We start from the raw sequence: 6,000 nt of genomic DNA on the forward strand, positions 1-6,000 counted from the left end.
TGTCAATTTTTGGCGCCGTTGCCGGGGACTGGTGCCAGATTAATTTGTTTCTTTTTGAGTTCATCTTGTTTTTATTTTTATTTATTTATTTTTCTCTTATATTTTTTATTATATAGTTTATGGCTTCTAACACTCCGTATTTTGGTGATATACTGGATTTTGTTTTCGGGGAAGGCAATGAGATTGATCGTTTTTCTAAGTTTGCATATTTAGAGGCAATAAACTCTATTAAAAAAAGAATGGCTGCTGCAACCTGTAAAATTTGTTATGTCAGGGATCATTCAACCGGTACGTGCCCCGAATATCAAGATAATCTGAATGTCCCAATCAATAATCATGGAGATTTTTCACCCTGGTCTCAAACGTGGTATAACTCTAATCCAAACGGGTATGATCAAGAATGGTGGGATAACTCCAGTTATGATTATACAACAGGGCCAATGAATTTTCAGCAGTATGAGTCTCAAGAATCATCATCTATGTCAGGTATGTCTCTTGAAGAGATAGTTGAATTAACATATCAAATTCAACAGGAGACACAAGTGAGCAGGCGTAACCTAGCAGATCAAATGGATCAATTGACATTTAGGATAACGTCATTGGCTTCTCGAATGAGTGAAGAATTGCCCTCACAAACTATTATCGACCATGAGGAAGATGAGAGTGCAATTATTCTGACAAATGGCATGGAACTGCAAGAGTCTCAAGAAGAAGAATCTAAAGATGCAGTTGAAAAGAAAGTTGAAGAGCAAAAATTGAGACCCCAACATCAAATGGTTCAAGTGAATGAATCCAGTGAACAATCTCCAAATGCAGTGACATCTCCTCCATTCCTTGATCAATATTTTCCTGACTCTTATTCTTTAATTCCTGTTAGTGAGATTGATTTTATTATACCAGACGATTTTGAATTTCATGCCAGGAATAAGTTAAGAGTCATGATGGCAAAATATTTCGAACCAATAAGTGCTCGTGATGGAGGAGTGGGTGAAGATTTAAGATCATCACTTGTTTGTTTAGCACCATTTACTAGTCCATGGAAGCCCGCAATTCGTGTGCTCAAGAATTACTCTATCTATGAGAGTTACCAGGATCGCATTGAAGATGAAACATTGAAGCGAGCCACAAGATTTTATCCTCCGTGAACAAGCATAGCATGTCTAGCCAAAGACATTAAAGAAAGGCGCTGCTTGGGAGGCAACCCAAGGCTCTTTATTTTAGTTTTCTTATATTTTTGGAGTTTTTGTTAAGTGTTAATTGCATTTAGTGATTTGTTGCTTGGTGGCAGCAAATTGGCAGTTAAGCGTGCCCACGCCAGGTGGTCACGCCTGAGGAGAAAAAATTTTTGTTCAGGATCTGCGGACGCTATAGCAGTTAGACGTGCCCACGCCAGATGGTCATGCCTGATGAAAAATAATTTTCGCTCAGGATCTGCGGACTCCATAGCGGTTAGGCGTGCCCACGCCTAAAACTGGGTTTCTTTGTAAAAAAAAAAAAAAAAAAAAAATTTTCTTTTTTTCTTCTTTTTCTTTCTTCCTTTCTTTTCTTCTTCTTCTCCGCCACTCCCCAGTGTTTCCCTCTTTTTCTTCTTTTTTTCTTTTTTACGCCGCTGCCTCCCTCCTCTACCTCGTACGCCGTGGCTCCAGCCCGCCTCGGCCGTCCACCACCGCCAGCCGAGCGCCGCGCCCTCTTCTCCAATCGCGCACGCAGTCCATTCACCAGCACCTGGCCCGCCATCTCCCTCATAGCTCCACCACCGCATCAGCACAACCGTAGCCCACCAGCGCGCGCCGCCTGCAGCCAGCGCCGGGCGGCATCAACCGCGTCACAGGCTCGCCGCCTGCCGCCAGATCCCCTCTTTCCACCATCCCGCCGCTGCCCGCTGCTCCATCTCCCTCGCGTTCAGCTCCTGAGCTCGCGCGCCACCACCAGCCATTCAGTCAACGCCGCCTTCACCTCCGCCAGCAGTCAACCTCGCCAACAACCAGACCAGCTCGCGAAACTCCACCTCGCGGCTGCCATCAGCTCTTCCCTCTCCCTCTCTACGTCGAGGTCCACCACCAGCTCGCGCCACTCTACCCCAACCTCTTCACTGTTGCTGCTCCGCTACTCGAGCCATTCCCACCTGTCCAAATTGACAGGTGGAGGTATTGTATTTTCCTCTTCGATTAGTGTTTTCCTGGTTCATCAATTGCTAGATTCTGCACATTTTTCGGGGGTTTTGTGATGGTTGAAATCAGGAAGTAATTTGGAAATTTTCTGGGGTTAATTTTGGGTACAATTGAGTCAAACTGCTGCGAAATTTGGGGGTACTTTGGGGGTGAGTTGACCATTGCTTCTGGCTTTAATTTCCGCTCATTTTTGGCGCTGTTTGGGTGTTCGAATCTATTTTGTTCACTGGATTGGTTATTCGCTTTAATTTCTCCCTATGCACTCACCAGTGGTACTGGTGATGGTAGTTGTTTAACAACTGATAATCCTGTGTTCTGGATTGCCTAATTAAGCGAGTTGTGCCTATTGGGCGTTTTTGGTTGAGTCGTTCCAGTCCACCATGTGTTTGAGTTTCTTGATAGCTAAGGGCAGGGGTGATTTAGGCATATTCTGGGGGTGCTTTTTGGACAGAATTGGGTTTAATTGCTATCTGTGGGGGTGTCTTCTGCTATTTATTGAATTGTTGGCTTTTTGATTACTTTTTCCCTGCGACTCACCAGTGGTACTGGTTGAGATTTTTTGCCTATCGTTGTGGCTTATATTTGAAGATATTTGCTTATTTTGCAGTTTCAGTTCTTGTGGTTGAGTTGCTGCCGTTGAATTTAATTCTTTCCTGTCTGTGCACCAGTGGTACTGGTTGCGGTGTTGCTTACAAATCTTAAATTTTCTCGAATTCTAATCGGTAGTTGCTGGAATTGCTTGTTTGCTGGGATTCTTAAAATTCTTAAGGCTTGGTATCTTGAAGTGGGTACTTGAATGTCCACTTGGTGACATTTGTTGAGTTTCACTTGCTCCAATTGATTGAATTCATTGCTCTGTTGGGGTCCCTACTGGTATCACTTGACTTCTGCTTTGTTAGTTTCTGTATCGTGCCCCTTGATCTTATTTTGACTGAATTGGAGACCCAGTGCATATTCATTCAATTTGCTATGTTGTTAGGGTACTTTTCTAGCCTTTGGGGTGCCTCAGTCGTGTATTGTATTAATTGGGTTGGCCATGTGGTTCCCTCCTTTCCGGTGTATACACCAGTGGTACTGGTTGTGCTAATTTGTTTACAATTTCTTATTTCGATATGATTGAGCATCTGTGACTGAGTATCCTTCGATCTTGCTGCTTTGTTGGGATCGTTTTTGGTGTCAATTGAGTATCATTTGGTACTTTTTGCCTGGAGTCTATTGAGCTGCCTTTGGTTGGGGTTTATTGCATTCAATTGGTGCATTGGATGGCTCCTGTGCCATTTCCGTTGCTTATTGAAGTAGGTTGCCTCTATTTGCCTTGTGTGGGAGTATTTTGTCCTTTTCATTTCTATTGCTAAATTCATTGGAGCACTTGTTGCGATTTTGGGATGCATTGTTATTGCATTTGGCTAGGCAGGGGACCACCCAGGGGTTAACGACTGGGTCCAACTCCGAATGCAAGTTGAGCGACTAGATACTCGAATGACCCACAGTGACGTCGACTTGCATAACATGGTGCAGAATTCAGCAGCACTCCGCCCGACCCACCCTTGTTCTGACAACTTCAGGGAAGTACCGTTGCCCTTCTCCTTCCTTTTGCTATTAGTTTATCACATTGAGGGCAATGTGTGAATTAGGTGTGGGGGGGATCAGTTTGGGTGCTAGTATTTCTAGTTTTCGATTTTTAGGTGTTTTTCCTTTGTTTTTAGTTTGATATTGATCTCCTTTTAATTTATTTCTTTTATTAGTGGTCAGTCCTTAAATGAATACCAAGTTTTGATGCTGGAGTGTTGTCTCTAATTATGCTATTGCCAAGTTTTAGTAATAAAAATGTATCAAGTTGATGTGGTTGAGTTCAGGAACATCTCTTTGGTGAATATCAATAATTGCTTAACTTTTTTTTATTTTTTTATTTTTTTGGTTAACTTTTCTAGGCATAGGGAATGATTGTTGGCATTTTTCATGTGAATTGGTCCAATTATTAATTTTAGTTCCCCATGTCTGGAAATTTGAGGCTGGCTGCTGTTATTATTGTGTTGCTTTTAGACATCGTGCTATATGGTTGTAAATAAGGGTTGACTGTACTCCGCTAGTGGTTACTACTGAGTAACCGGGGATCTTCACCTAAAGTGTCGATTCTCGCGTCAAAAAGTAGTAATTGCTATGAGTACGTGGTCACGTGGCGATAGAAACTGAGTAACCGGGCTCCTTCATCTGGCCAATGTTGGAGTTCGCGTCAAAAGGCTCAAATGGCTAGCGACTAAGTCTTTTGTTACTATTGAAGAAAGAAGATTCAAAAAAAAAAAAAAAAGGGAGAGAAAAGTAGAAAAAAGTGAAGGTTGTGTTAGTGTGTAATAAAAGTCAGCTTGCCGAATTATGGATTTAATGTTGAGATTTTGGTTAATAGTTGGACCATTTGCTGATAAATGTTATGCGTCATTCCTTTTTCTTAGATTAGTTAACCTGAAATTGGAGGAGTTTGTGGTTTAAAAGCTAACCGGAGTGATGTTTCTTGGATCTTGACCATTGATGCTTGATATATATGTTTTTCTTGGTATCTTGGCAATTTGTTGGATAGAGCAATAGCCATTATCAAATTTTGGTGTCTGTATACTTTCCCCATGCTTGAGGGCAAGCATGATTCAGGTGTGGGGGGAATTGATAGGGTATAATTTGTTAGTAAATTTATTATTGATTTCCCCTTCTATCCCTGACAAATATTGTGTTAATTGCTGATATTTACTCATATTTGGTATTCGGAACCAATTTCAGGAGTGAAGCAGAGAATTACCAAAAAGGAGGGACTTGTATGGAAAAATGCAGATTTCTAAGGGTTTCAACCTTTGGGTCCTTGAATTGGTGGGGACCACAAGCTAGTGCAAGGCATTTAGTCATGTGGGCTTTTCAAACAAAGCTACGTAAGAGACTTGGAACAAGAAGTACTTTGGAGGTATTGTCCACATGTGCGGGGACCACGGATAAGAAGCATGAGTCATTTGGACTCTAGGAAAAGAAACGTACAAGACTTTGAATTTGGTGTGGGGACCATTAGAGATAGCATTAGACTTCCTTTTGGCTTTAAAAAGGGAGACAAACGTACAGAGAACTCTTATCAATCAATAATTTTTAGGATAGTTTAGTTTAGTTTTCTTTCTTGGCTCTTTTGATGGCCTGGACCTCATTGAAATTACTTGAAGATTTTCTCATGAGACATGGCTAAGTTTGTCTAGTCAAGAACAACGGAGGACTTGGTTCTACTAAATTTGTGAGATCGAATTAGTTTTTATTTATTTCCATTATTCACTGGTATTTGTCTATCTTCTGCTTTATGTTCATATGGTTGTTTTATTATTCGATTATTCAGGGCCCGGATTCTAGATTAATTCAATAACGTGAAGCCAATTAGGATAGTTAAATCCGTAATTGTTTAATTATTCTAAACTGGTGGCAACTGGCATGATTGGGTTTGTGTCAGGGAGATAGACAGGCTAACTTAAAGAGACCCTCGTAGCGTGTTGATTGGTTAGAATTAGGCTCTTCTAATTATTCATGCAATTAGGGAATTGAACTTCTGTGGTCGTATCTAGGGTTATTTTCTGATTAGAGAAATAGTCAACGGTCGTACCTTGGCTATCGACGAATTGAGGAAGAGTTGGTTGTTTATCGCGTGTATGACAACTATGACTAATTTATCAGATAGTAATTGGAATAATCCTTGCATCTGTGATCGAATTAAGTGAACCATCTCTGAAGTTGTCTCTTGGCTAGAGTTCGTCCATTATTACTTTTATTGTGATAATTAGTTATTTGTGTTGTAGTTATTTTATTTTAT

The sequence above is a fragment of the Coffea arabica genome, chromosome 8c (assembly GCF_036785885.1).
Source record: "Coffea arabica cultivar ET-39 chromosome 8c, Coffea Arabica ET-39 HiFi, whole genome shotgun sequence".
NCBI lineage: Eukaryota > Viridiplantae > Streptophyta > Magnoliopsida > Gentianales > Rubiaceae > Coffea > Coffea arabica.